The 14,689-nt window shown below is 44.2% G+C and overlaps 1 protein-coding gene across 4 annotated transcripts in view; it reads right to left on the reverse strand.

Annotated features, from left to right (window-relative positions):
- GNG12 (G protein subunit gamma 12) overlaps positions 1–7,090 on the reverse strand; it is a 57,195-nt gene extending 50,105 nt beyond the window's left edge. The window contains exon 1 of one of the 4 annotated variants that reach the window (XM_072997792.2): positions 6,802–7,090. The gene's annotated coding sequence lies outside the window, so the exon portion shown is untranslated. Of the gene's footprint in view, positions 1–6,374; positions 6,491–6,801 lie in introns of those variants that run through there. The other 3 variants (XM_072997790.2, XM_072997791.2, XM_020795249.3) reach the window with 3 other exon arrangements.
- Positions 7,091–14,689: the final 7,599 nt, after the last annotated feature.

Here is a 14,689-nt window from a genome sequence, read left to right on the forward strand (position 1 = left end):
CCAAGGCCTCATGCTGTTCCAGCTTTTTTATGAGTTCAAAAAAAGAGCATGTAGGAGGATGTTTATCAGATTTACAGAGAACACGGAAGCTGGTGGAATAGCTACCACTGCAGAAAACGGGATCAATATTCAAACCATCATGACAGAAAATGGCACTAGACAGGAACCAATAAAATTCCTTAGAGAAGGGTAAAGTCTCACAAAAGGCACTCATATAGGATGGGAGAGATAAAGCACAGCAACAGTGTGAAAAGTATCTAGCATTTTATCTGATCAGAAGATAAATATAGTTCATGAATGGGATGCAGCTGCTGGAAAAGCTGATGCAATCTTACAGGGAGTTCAGAGAAGCATAGTGCCAGAAACACAAGAATCAATAGTTCTACTCTGTTTTCTGCTGGTCATGCTGGGATACTATGCTCAGTTTTGGGTGGCACAAATTTTGGAGATCACTAAAAACCTGGAGCATATCCAGAATATGGCAACAGGGATGGTGAAATATCTGTAAACTAAATCCTAGAAGGAATGGCACAAAGGGCTAGGTATATTTAGCTTTGAGAAGAGCATATTAAGTGGTAGTAACATGACTGCCTATCAAACATGTATGTCAAACACAGTCTTGTTCTCTCTTCCTTCAGAAACTCTTCCTTTAGAACTAAAGCCAGTTGGTAGAAAATGAAGATAAACATAGTTCAGCCACTGGGACAAATTTTCTAAGGGTAAGAAGTGAAACAGACTGGCTACAGGACTTGATGGACTTTCCTATGCTGGACATAAAGGAATCCATAGTTATATCCTGCATTACACATCTACTTTAAAGGCAAGGACTTAGACTACACAGGACTTAGGACTTAGACTACACAGAATCACAGAATAATTGAGTTGGAAGGAGCTTATAAGGACAACAAGTCCAACCCCCAACTCAGTGCAGGAATGCAATCCAAAGTAGATCTGACAGATGCTTGTCTAATTTTCTCCTGAATGCCTCTAGTATTGGAGGGCTCAGCACCTCCTCAGGTAATTGGTTCCATTGTCAATCTGCTCTAATAGGAAGTTTATTCCTGACATTGAACTGAAATCTGGCTTCCTGTAGCTTGAGCCCATTATTATTTGTCCTGCACTCTGGGATGATTGAGAACAGATCCTGCCCCTTCTCTGTACGGCGATCTTTCAAGTATTTGAAAAGTGGTATCACTTCTCCCTTCAGTCTTCTTTTCTAAAAGCTAAACATGCCCAATTCTTTCAGTCTTTCCTCATAGGGCATGGTTTCCAATCTTCTGATCATCCTTGTTCCTCTCCTCTGAACTTATGCTGGTTTGCTGGCATCCTTCTTGAAATGCGGTGTCCAAAATTGTACTCAAGTACTCACAATACTCAAGATGAGGCCTAGCCAGTGCCAAATAGAAAGAGAGTAGTACTTTGTAGGATTTGGAGGCTATAAATCTGTTAATGCAGCCTAAAATAGCATTTGCCTTTTTTTTAGAGCCACATTGCACTGTTGGCTCATATTCAGCTTGTGATCTACAACAATTCCAAGGCCCTTCTTGCTCATAGTATTATTGAGCCAAGTACCCCCATCCTGTAACTGCATTTGATTTTTCTCCCAGTATAGAATTTTGCACTTATCCTAATTAAACATCATTCTTTTGTTTTCAACCCAATGCTCAAGTCTATCGATATGTTTTTGAATTTTGTTCCTGTCTTCCAAGGTATCAGCTATTCCACTCAATTTTAGGTCATCTGTAAATTTGGTAAGTAGTCCCTGAACGCCCTAATCCAAATACTGTAATTAATTAAAATGTTGAAAAGCATTGGGACCAGAACTGAACATTGTGATATCCCATTTGTTCCTTCCGCCCAGACTGAGAAGGAGGCATTAATAAGCATTCTCTGAGTACAATGCTGTAACCAACTGTGTAACCACCTGACACTTGTGATATTCAGCCCATACTAGTTAGCTTGATAATCAGAATATCATGGAACACTTTGTCAATTTGATTTAAATTAAATCCACCCTGCAGAACTCCCTCTCTCTCTCTCTCTCTCTCTCGCACAGTCTTTGGTTCCCTCTACTAATTCTGGTAATTACATTGTGGAAATACATATTTCTGGGTTATTTCATTTAATATATTCAGATTATGGACAAGCGAAATCATGCATACTGATTCAGCAGATACAGGAGTCTTACTGTACTTGCAGATTGATTGCTTTATAATCTGCTCCAGAATCTCCCCGGGGACTGATATCAAGCTGGTTGGCCTGTAGTTTCCCAGTTCCTTGTTTTTTGCCCTTTTTGAAGCGAGGGACAATGTTATTCCCTCTTCCAATCATACATGGCTTCCAACTTCCCACTCCAATTATGACAAAGTTACCCTTCCCACTGTAGTTAAAAGGAAAAGTTACACACATTCTAAAACAAACAAATAAAAAACCCTACATAAAAACTTATGTACTACTAATAAGCTTCAGCCTCTCCTGCTTCAGGAACATATTCTGAACGATGTAAATCCCACAGAAGGTTACCCAAAAGTTACTGCCACTATACCCAACAGTGCAAAGGACTATGTATTGAGTGTTCTCCATTCAAACAATAGTAGTCAAGTAGTCTTTCACAGAGGGAAGAAAGCTGAAAATGCAGCAAAGTGCTAGAGGCAAAAGAAATGTGTATTTATCCCATACCAAAACAATTCAGAGAAAATCTAGACCCCATTTATGCTCTGTAATGTTGAAAAGAGACTGAATTCTCAAAGTTCTGATGTTTCTTTTTCACTGCAGTACTATATAGACTGCCTGAATTATTCCTGCCTATCACAATTATTTTAACTCCAGCTATTTTGTGATCAGTGTCAAGCGCTAATCCAAGAGCAAAGTAATTTCTAGTGTGTTCCAATTGCCACTCATGTCTTTACATTAACAATGACAGGGATTAGATTTGCAGAATTAAGGAAATCTCAGTCCCATAATTTGACAGGAACCAAATGGGGCACTTTTTCCAATGGATCAAGGAAGTGGCATAGGAACAGCATCAAGGTGAGGAGGCTGCTGTACTTCCTGCTGGTTGGAGGCCTCCCAGCTCCATAATTCAGCCTGGGGGAGGGTGTTCCTGCTGCAATATGGGACTGGGAGTTCCAAAAATCTCATCCCTTAAAAAAAAAAGAAGAAGAATTAAAGATACACTACACATTTATAAATTCTGTGATAAATACCATTCAAAATATTTTTCTGAAGTTTCCCATTTTTAAACAGTGTTACAGGATTCAAACAGAAGGGTGGTTCAATTGCTAACATTTGGAAAGATGTCCAAAAGTTGTAAGCCGCCCCGAGTAGACATGGTCTAGAGGGGCGGGGTATAAATTAAATAAATAAATAAATAAATAAATAAATAAATAAATAAATAAATAAATAAATAAATAAATAAATAGAAGTTAGCAAAACTATAGACGCTAAAAGTTTAGCAGAGCAAATATTTTCATTTCAGCTTTAAAAAGTCATAATGAGGTGAAGATTAAAATCATACAAAGAAAACATAAGCAAAAGATCTGTCTTGAAAGTATTTGCCAAGAAACAGCCAATTAATAGGAAGAGTTAAATTCAGCTCTGCAAGATCTGACTATGCAGTAAGCCTTTTATTTCCTCAGCAAACCAGACTAACATTAAACATGACAGAACATGTTCAAATAATTCTTTTATGCTCTGCCATCACATCTCACTTGTGACTAGGTTTTTAAATCATCAGGCCTCCCATAAATCCACTTGCCAGCTTGTTTGAAGCAAGGGTCCCAGATCAGTACAACATGAGAAACCCTCCTTTCTTTTCCAGCTTAGGGATGGGAGACGATTTTCATAGTTTCCTAAGCTTGCAGGCAGAGCTGCAATTTAAAAAGAAACCCTTTGGGGTGTATGTGTCTCTTTTTCATGTTTTCTCATCTCTGAAGCAGTTAAAATATACTACATGCAACATGAAAGTTTAGTGAATGATGAGAGGCCCTATCCCTCAGAGCAGAATAGATCTGATTTAAATTAAGTAGATTTAAATCACAATTTAAATCACTAGTCATTAAGCATTCTATTAATGAATCCAATTTAAATAAAAATAATAAAAATTGGATTTTAAACTTAAATTGAATTTTTAATTTTTTTTAATTTAAATTGTGTATTTTAAAATAAAAGGCTTACTGACAATTGATTTAAATTGTCATATCAATCAACTTCATTTTAAATGAAATCCACCCTGCTTCAGAATCTGGAAAACTTACTTTCTGAACTAACAATTTCCAAATCCCCCTACTAGCATGATAAGAGGCTCTTTTGGAGGATTCTGGGAGTTGTAATCAAAAAGCAGTGGTGTTGTTTGGGGAATTCTAGGAGTTAACAGCCCAAAAAAGTTGTCCCAATGTCTCTGGTATATGCAGAGGACTGAAGGGAGAAGAGACAATGGCAGCTACACCTGCCAGCTGTCTTGGCAAGCCAAGCCAAACCTTTGTAGACACCTGCCAATCATGCTGCTCCCACTGGGAAAACATGCAATTAGTACCTAGTAAACGTTTAATCAGCAGCAGTGAGTGTGACATTTATTATGATTCCACATCTTACACTACACAGACACACTAAAACAAACACATTTTTCTTGTTGCTCACATTGTGATGGTGAAGTCTTTTCAGGCCTTGACTCACAAATGGATAGGGGATTTGATGCCATCTAAACACAAGGGGCTTTTTAAAAGCATCATGCAGAAAATCCATTACATACCTTATTTTCAGGGCTGTTTTCTTGCCTATGATTTCCATACATGTGCAATAAATGGTTTCTTGTTTTCACTGACAAAGCTTAGTCAAAGAACATGCACTCCTTGTCAAAATACAGAGTTCAAATACCACAGGTGAAATGACACCTCCTACAGACCTTTAGTGGCTCTTTCCCCAAGGGGACTAGAGGAGGGGGCACCGATCAAAACACTGTATGTCTGATAGAGTCACCAGCACTAGCCAGCAAAGAGTATCATAAGGGAGCACCACTCTTCCTCCTTCGGGCACTGTAAAAATGGTCATGCAACCAGGAACAGCCACAATATATGGCAGAGAAGCCACACAACTGAAGGGAATCATCAACGCTCTCTTCACCTGTGGTATTTGATTTTAGTGAAGGACAGGTATCATTCAGCACCAGCTCCACAGTAAAGATTAAACGGCCACCATTTATCAAACACTGCAAACATTCTACACATGGCAGTGACATATCATCCAGCCAAGGATCAGCAGCTACTGGACAAGTCAGAGCTGACCTACAATATACAGCAAGGCTACTCAGATGATTCCTCAGTATTAACCAGGCTGTCATGAGATGATGAAAATAAGAGTCTTAACCATCATCTGAAGGATAACATGTCCTCCAACAGACACCCCATACAAACTAGTCACCTTTCCACCCTACACCTACCTACTGGGTAGGTGTGCATGCTGTGAAACAGGACAGCAGGTCTTTTAAAAGGTCTTTTTACTCTTATGTTGTTTATTTATTTATTTTATTTATATCCTGCCTATCTGGTCGGTTAAGACCACTCTAGGCGGCTTACAGCATAAAATACACAATAAGTATATATATAATTTGTTTCTAATACAAGCCCTTCTGAAACTGAAAGAAGATCCTGTGCTGTCTATATTCCATAGGGCTGTCTGTACTCAGTGGTGAAAGCCAGCCTGTTTCGTCTCGTGTTTCCCTAACATCTGGCAGGTAACCCATGGAAGGCTTTTAACTAAACATGGGGATTCCTCTCCCCCCCATTTTAAGTGAAGACAACCCCCCTCTCTACTTGGTCCAGGGGCCACCCTGGGTAACCTATGCCCACAATGAATGCCAAGGGAACACACTGCGCCAGAGCGCTCTAACATTTTGCCCATGGCTTACACCTTTTTGCCCATTTTATCTCCTTGTGCTTTCGGAAGGAGAAGCAATCCAACCAAGCACGATCCGACAAGTCCCCTCACATCCTCCATCTTTCCACAAGGGGCAATTAACTGAGCCACTTGGCTGCTCTGCTGCAAGAACGGGAACGAACGAACGACATTCGCGGCGCACCGGATTAGCGAGCAACTATTATTAGCCATAACGGGAGAGGGGGGGGGGAGAGTGGAAGGTCCACGTTTTGGAGACCGCGGAAACTCGCGTACACGTCGAAAGCAAGGGGAGGCTGGAGCCCGAAATCCCGGGATGATTACGGGGGCGGGCAAGATGCTGGTCCAGACGAGCATCCGCCCGGGCTCGAAGTGTGCGCCCACCTACCCAACATCACGCCCTCACGCCCCATGTTTTGCAAGGGCGGCAAAGTTATGAGCTCCCCACACAACACCCCGCCCGCCCCTGCGCTGTCACGAACCCGACTCCGGCTTCGCATCTCCGTCGGAAAAAGGGAAGGGCAGAAGAAGGGGGACGGCCAGGCAGCGACGGCCGAGCGCCGAGCAGCGCCTCGGGTAGGGAAGCGGTGGCCTAGCGAGCCGGGAGGTGCCCATGCGCGGCCGCCACGCCTCGCTCAGCGCCCCGTAGTGGTGAGCAAAAGGCGGCGGCGCGGCGGGGCGGCTGGAGCGGAGGCTCGCCCCTTTTTCCTCCGCCCGGCGTAGTCGCCACCGAAACCCCAAGGAAGGGCGCCGTGGGGGCGGCGCGGCAGAGCGGGGGGGGCAGCTCTTCCCCGCCAGCCGCCGCCGCCATGGCGCGAGAGGGGAAGAGGAAGGGCAGGTCTGCTTTGCGCCCAGCGCCTGCCGCTCCCGCCAAGGCCGCCACTCCGGCGCCCCGCCGCCGCCACTTACCGCCGGGGAGACCTTCCCTCGCCGCCCCTGGTGCCGCCGCCGCCGCCCTCACAACTCGGGACTCCTCCGTCTCTATGGGCGACCGGAGCTGGCCGACCTCTCACCCGCTCCTCCTCCTCCGCCTCCTCCTCCTCCTCCTGCTTGCTGGCTCCGCCTGGCCCCGGGCGGGGAAGGCGACGAGGCTTCCTGGTCCAGCCGGACTGGGCTCTCCTCCTTCGTCTGCCCGCCTGCGCGTCCCCCCCTCCCAGCCCGCTTGGAGCAGAGTGGCGGAGACGCCTTCTTTCCCTGTCCCTCCCTCCGGCCTCCCTTTTGGTTTCTCGGGCGGCTCAAGTCCGTAAAGCGGGGGGGGGAAGGCGCCGCGGCTGGATCCCAGGCCGCGAACGTGGTTACCGCCCTCCCCGGAGCAGCTGAGCCCTTGCTGGGTGTGTGCCGTGCCGTGCCGTGCCGTGCCTTGCGACGGGGAGGGCGGAGCGGGCAGTTCGCTTCGCAGCGACGAGCCCCGTCCGCGCTTCCACATTTCCCTCAGGCCCACGCCGGGGAGGATGGGAGATGCCGCCTGGAGGACGGCTGGCTGCTCCTTTACGCACCCGACCTTGGCCTGTTGGGGAGAAGGGCGCGGGTCTGGTTGGGTGAGGCAAGGTCTCCGCCGCGATGCCCCCAAGCAGGCAGATGGCGAGAGGGGTTTGCCACTGGAGTCGGTGGACTGCCACCTTGTTAGAGACCATCTGGTGAACGCAGTGGATCTTCCAAGCAGATAATGACATTCTTGATGATGTGCTGAGAGTCACTCAAGAGTGAACCTGAATAAAATTCCCAGCCTTTGGCTCTGTATCCCAACTCACTGAACTATCTAGCCAGGCCATACAACTAAGAACTTGTCCATTATCCTATCAGGCAAAACACAAAAGAAAAAAAATGTGGCAGCTTAAAGACTAAGTGTTACGTTTTAATGTGAACTTTTGTGGATAAGTCCACTTCCTCAGACATAGGATGATTACATGGCAAATACTGTATTTATACATTAACATACAACAAAGAGACTGTTGTGATAGTGTGGCATTTTAGACATGGCAATAACCTTTAAAACCCCTGTTGACTCCATAATCCTAGCTCATTGAAGCCATGCTAGGGTACTTTCCAGATGTTCTCAGTTATTTCAAGCAATCACGTTTACACATGTACAGATTTAAACTAACACATTTTATTCTAGATTTTGTGGTTGAAAATATGAACACTTTGATATTCCTAACTAGTGCAGCTTTAATATTTACCCTCAAAGTTGGTGTCTAGATTGTACTTGTTGAGAATAGTCACATTTGGCCAATAGATGGCACCATGTCTTTATGAAAAGAAGGCCTTAGGGTCCTCAGTTTGACCATCCTGAAAAAGACAAGAACGATGGCAACACCTTTTAGTGTCAGCAGCATAAATTATTCTTAACCTCATAGAGCAGGATTTATGGCTGTGTCTGAGAAATCTGCTTGTCCTGTACCAACCACAGGGGTCATCAACCCCCGATGCTGGTCCGTGAGCTTGCTGGAACTGGGCCACGGATATAGATTTCGCCCCCCCCCCCGCACACCGACGCAGTGGGCGTGTTGTGCTTGTGCAGGGGTGTGTCGTGCTTGTGGTGGGCGTGTCACACTCGCACGGGGGTGTCGCACCCACCACACTCATGCGGGGGTGCCCCTGACCCACCGCACATGGAGCTCACTCCCCCCAGCCGGTCCACAGCCCCAAAAAGGTTGGGGATTGCTGCTGTACCATACTTTGGGTACTTCATGGAAAGACCAGATTCACTGGAAATTACAATAATGCTGGGAAAAGTTGAAGGTAAGAGGAAAAGACCAATTAAGAGGTGGATTGGCTCAATAAAGGTAGCTATAGCCTTGAGTTTCACAGAGTTTGCTTGTTTTACAACATAATACTAAAAGTCCTAATATAATAAACATGGTTAACATTGTAAAAAGCACCAAAAAAAAACCACACCCCAAAACAAATAATAGCACAGGAACTTAAATAGCTGCTGATTTTATGTATCTCCAAACCAGGAGGAGAGGGGGAACATGGCTGATGTTCTGCAATAAGTTTATTGCTCACCCATAATGTAATTATCTTGTGTAGCTACCTAAATAGCTACCCCAGCGCTCCATCTTCCCGATGAGACTTAATCACTTTCAGCCTGTGACGTCAGACATGGTGGACAAAGTGCTTGATCGCTGTCGCGTCACCACCTCCTCCCTTGACCCTTGCCTGGCCTGGCTAATGAAAGCAGCCAGGCCTATAACATCTGAATGGGCTACAGTATGGCAATAATTAATGGGTCTCTCAATTTTCAAGGAGACACTCATTAGGCCCATTAGGGAGAAACTGAGCTTGGCGGTGGATGATATTGGTAATTATAGGCCCGTTGCCAATGTTTCTTTCCATAGCAAGGTAGTTGAGAGGGTGGTGGCCAACCAATTGCAGGCTCTTCTGGATGAAACCAATGCCCTGGATCCATTCCATTTGGGCTTCAGGCCACTCCACGGCATGGAACCGGCATTGGTTGCCCTGTCTGATGATCTATTGAGGGAGGCCGACAGGGGCAAAATGTCTCTACTGGTCCTCCTTGACATCTCAGCCACCTTTGATATCGTCAACCATGGTATCCTCCTAGGGAGGCTCTCTGAGTTGGGACTTAGTGGCCTGGCTCTTGCCTGGCTCCGTTCCTTCTTGGAGGACCGTCCCCAGAGAGTGCAGATTGGAGAGAGTTTCTCAGCCCCGTGAAGCCTCAATTGTGGGATTCCACACGGCTGGATTATCGCTCCAATGCTGTTTAACATCTATATGAGGCCGCTGGAAGGGGTCATCAGAGGATGTGGGGCTTTGTGTCATCAGTATCCTGATGATACTCAGCTCTACATTTCTTTTTTTCCAATAACAGTGGATGCTGTTTCATCTCTTGAATGCTGCCTGGAGGCCATTCAGCAATGGATGCAGGAGAATGGACTGAGGCTGAACCTGGGCAAGACGGAGGTCTTTCGGGTGGGTGCCCCAGACATCAGTGGTCTGGGAAACTCCCTCTTCTTTGGGGGGGGTGACTCTTACCACCAAGAATGAGGTTTGCAGTTTGAGTGTACATCTGGACCTGGCGCCGTGGAAACCCAGGTGGTGTTAGTGGTCTTTTCTGCACACTTCCATCTTTGGCGGATTGCCCAGCTGTGCCCCTATCTTGATGGCGCTCACCACTTTGGTCCATGTGCTCGTAGTCTCGAGATTAGACCACTGTAATATGCTCTACGTGGGGCTGCTTTTGAGACTGACATGGAAACTCCAGATGGTGCAGAATACGATGGCCAGACGTTTTACAGGGGTGAAAAGGTACCAACATATTTTCCTCACGCTGACCGCCTTGCATTGGCTGCCCATTCATTTCCATGTTGATTTCAAAGTGCTTAGTATAACATACAAAGCCCTAAATGGTTTAGGACCTCGATATCTGGCAGAGCTGCCAGAGTCACTCGTTCCAGCCAGGCCGGGTGGCTGAGGCGCCTAACGCTGAGGGAGGTTCGGAATGAAAGAACAAGGAACTGCGCCTTTTGTTAATGCCATTTGTGCTATACCAGTGTAGCTAGGTAAGAGGATTTGGACTGTTGTTTAATTATACTTTACTTTTACAAAAATGCTTGCTTTAAAATATGGAAATCAGTTATGATGTACTGTTCCATCATTACTAAGTGTAAGCCTGTGATAAAGCTATAGGTAAGTACTGGGGATTCGCCTCCCCATTTGGTAAAAAACTACACTTACCATAGGGAGTCACACTGCATATCCAGGTGGTATGTATAGCCTTAGTCTGTTTTGTACATATTCAGTGGCCACAGAGGTAATGAATTTATGTATGACCAAATTACTCCTCTGCATTGCTTTGGAAACGTTCAACAGAAATCACTCTGCAGCACAGGATACTTGACAAGAGGATGTTCTAAACCAGAAGTAAATAAACAGTTCGTCATTTTTATTATTTTTAAAATGAACATGATGGCACAACAAATGCCACATTTTACTTTTCGCATACCCAATAAAGTTTTATAGCAGTCTTTATTGCGCAGGGATATAAAAAGAGTTTTATACTGAGCATAAAGCAGAACTAGGATACATTTTGTTCTTAAGCACAAGTGTGAAATTTCCATCTGTTTGGTTTAAAAGCTAACAGACAATGCCCAAATCCTCTCAGCAGCTACCTGCAGTTGTAGCTAGTCATTCATACAAGATTACAGAGCCAGCATGGTGTAGTGGGTAGAATGCTGGACTTGGACTTGCAAGGCCTTTGTTCAAATCTCTCTGGGGCTATGAAGATCCCTGGGAGGCCTTGGGACAGTGATCTGTGTCTCTGGGTTGTTAGGAGGATAAAGGCATATGTGCAGAGAGAGCAAAACATGCAACTTTCAGCTAGCTGGACAAAAAGCAGGTCATAAATATTAATTTATTAAGTTTTATATAGTCATTATCTACTGTTCCCTCAGCTGCATGGTTATATCAAGGACCCAGAGGTGGGAGGAGTTCTTTTTGTGTGCACTGAAGATCATGTGAAAACAGTGAAATTACGTTCGCAAAAAGTGCTGTTGAAAATGTTGGAAATGAGTGGCAGCAAAAGGGGCACCCACAGCTTTAGTTGTACCTTGTGTGCCATTGAGGATATTCACTTTTACACCAGCATGTTACTTGGCTGAATTCAGAACCATGTTACACACAAAATAATAAGAGTTCTGCAGAGATGCGCACTTATGACACAAAATGAAATAGGGAGGGATTTGGTTCTGGGGAGCACCAGATCCCAAGGACCAATGATTCACACTTGGAGCAGATGTCATGTGCAAATAAGAACAAATTCATGGGGGTAGGGCCTTCCTATGGAGCAGGGGTGGGCAATTAATTTCTATATGGGGGGGCACATGAAAAATCTGAACTCTGTTTGGGGGCCGAACCAACTTTGCCTAGATCTGCGTGGAGGGTGTTTGAAATGAGAGCCCTGTTCCTGCATACAGACAAGTCAGGTTGGCTCTTCTCCATCAAAACATGGGTCACAGTGCTTGTGACACAGAATTACCACTGACAGAACTTTTACTTTTGTGGCCATTTAGTCCTACTATTTACCATTTTCCTTCTCTTCCTTTGTAAAATACTAACACACACACACACACACACACACACACACACACACACACACACACACACACACACACACACACACACACACACACACACACACACACACACACACACACACACACACACACCCCTGTACCTCCTATCAGCTTTAAGCAGCATAATTTGCGATACACAATGAGGAGGTGTGCTGTTCAATAACAATGGGTTCAAATACCCCTTTGGTCATGAAACTCACATAATGTGGTTCAGTCACACTCTTTCAGTATGAGCCTGACCTACTGCACTTATTTTGAAGATAACATGGAAAAGATAATATAGCTATGTACATCACCTGTAGAGCTCACTAGAGGAAAAGCAGGATATAAATGTAATATATGATAAATAAGTATCCAAAGTTCACAAAGTGGAAAAGGTTGTGTTGTTGACTCTGTTCAGTCCATTCACTGACTTGTGTAGCCTTCTCTCACACATCATGTACTGTCACATACACTTGTTGGATGGAAACACCAACAGGACAGGAAGCAAGTGCTATTTGCCCACAACAGGCAAACTCTTGGAAAAACACTAATAAAAAGACTATCAGGGACAGTGTTTAATAATGGCAAATATGACTATGGTGGTGGTGGTGTGCAAATCCCAGGAGTCAGTTGAGAATACAGATGTAAAATTTCTGAAATTTTCCATTTGCCTGGGGGGAAAAACCAAGAAAAATTGTAATTTTGGGGTAATTTTACATCTCTATTTGTTAATGAGAAGGACTGGGCCATGTTGGAAGCCATGAGGGAGAACAGGCATCTTAGAAAACCTGTGTTGCATTTGGGAGTGCATAAAGTAATCGTAGGAAAATATTTAGGCTGAAAACCTGTATCAGGTAATAATCAGTATCACAGAACCCAGTGAGGCTTGCTTCTGAGTAGACCTCGCTAGGTTTGAAGATACCGGTGCAATTAAGGAAAAATGGTTTTGAAAAAACCAAAATCAACTGAAAATGCTTGCTAAGAAGCATTAAGCAGAAGAGGCCAGTCAGTTCTCTGAAGAATCTTCTACAGATTGAGGAAGATGATGACTCTAAAGAATTGAATGTGATATCCTTATTTCTCAGTAGTTATATATTAATATTAGCACTTCGTGCCTTGAATGCAGTTCACTTTATAGCTATCTTCATTAATTCACACAGACTATTTTAAAAGCTACAAAGTAGTGTAAACTGCTTCTGTACTTGTTTCTTAACTGGTCCTGAGCAGTGATTTCCTCCTTGTTCTGGAATAACTATTCAGGCTCATTCAGCAATAAACAGATGCTTACCAAATGCCAGATACTGGATGGTAGGCTGGCAATCTTGTCCAGGCCTTTCTCAGGAAAAGAGTGATGTCGTATTTCTGTTGGTTCCTTTGTCTAGGATGCAGCACTGAGCAAGGAAGTTATCTATACATGAACATGATGATGGATCTTTCTAAATATAAGGGAGATCATTTTTGTCCATGCATTGTTCCATGTCAAACATGACATGTCAAATCACAGGACGGTTTTCTACTTTACATCTGGCAGGAATGCCCTTGTAACCAAATACGATAAACAAGACCTGAAGGTGAAGCAATTTCCCCCATTTTTTGGTTCAGAATAATTTCTGATACCTCCTTCAGAAGTAGCAGATCATCAAAGGGTGCAGGACTCAAACTCCCTCCTTGCACAGTTAGAGTAGTTTGGGTTTTATTCTGCCAGAATTTCATATACTGTATGTAAAGATCAGCATAATGTGTTACCATAGTACATCAGCAATGAACTCTATAGAACTACCTGGAGATGAGGCAGAAAGTATGCATGTGTGTATATGGGTAAGGAATTGCTGATTTCAAAAAGGGTGTCTCACAGTTTTTTTTAAATAAAAAAGCTCTCAAATGCTAATCCTTTCCCCGGAGGGTTAAGAGCCAAAAATAGAACTCCTTTTATCACTCTCTGTTCCCTGAGCTTGACTCATTCTGTGATTACTTTGATGTTCCATGATTAGTTCTGGTAATATTACTTGTCCCTCCCACCTCCCTCATGTTGTATCATAAAAATGGACACCCCAGGGCTGCTTGAAGATGTATCAAGACTATCTCACTGCAGAACCATCCTCATTCAAACCTGGCTTGCAGATGTCAGCTGCACTGAATAATAGAACCATAGAATTGTAGAGTAGCAGGCATCCCAAGGGCCTTTAGTCCTTTCCCTTGCAGGAAATCATCCCTGACAGTATATATATTCAACCTCTGTTGAAAAAAAAAAATCTCCAGCCAGCATCATCAGAAGCAGTTCGTTCCATTACTAAATAACTCTTACCATTAACAAATTCCTCCTAATGTTGATAGCTTGTCAAAATCATTTGTAACCTGTGGTGTCCAGAGCTGGATGCAATATTCCAAGTGAGGTCTCACTTACTCCTGGATAGCTCAGTGGCTTAGGTCTCTGGCTGCCAAAGGTTGGGAGCTCAATTCCCCACTCTGCCTCCTTCAGAGGAGCTGGACTCAAAGATCCAGAGGGTCCCTTCCAGCTCTGTAGTTTGAAGGTTATTATTATTAAGCATTATGGATTGGCGCTATGATTTGAGTTGATTCTGGTATTGTACAGCCTGGAACTGCATGAGCTTTTTTGCTGCTGCATCACAAGGTTAACTTATGTTTATCTTGTATAGTCTGTTAAGACTCCTAGGTCCCTTTTACATGCCGTGCTACCTAGGCATGCTTGTGTCTTC

Source organism: Pogona vitticeps, chromosome 4, assembly GCF_051106095.1.
Source record: "Pogona vitticeps strain Pit_001003342236 chromosome 4, PviZW2.1, whole genome shotgun sequence".
In the NCBI taxonomy this organism is placed as follows: domain Eukaryota; kingdom Metazoa; phylum Chordata; class Lepidosauria; order Squamata; family Agamidae; genus Pogona; species Pogona vitticeps.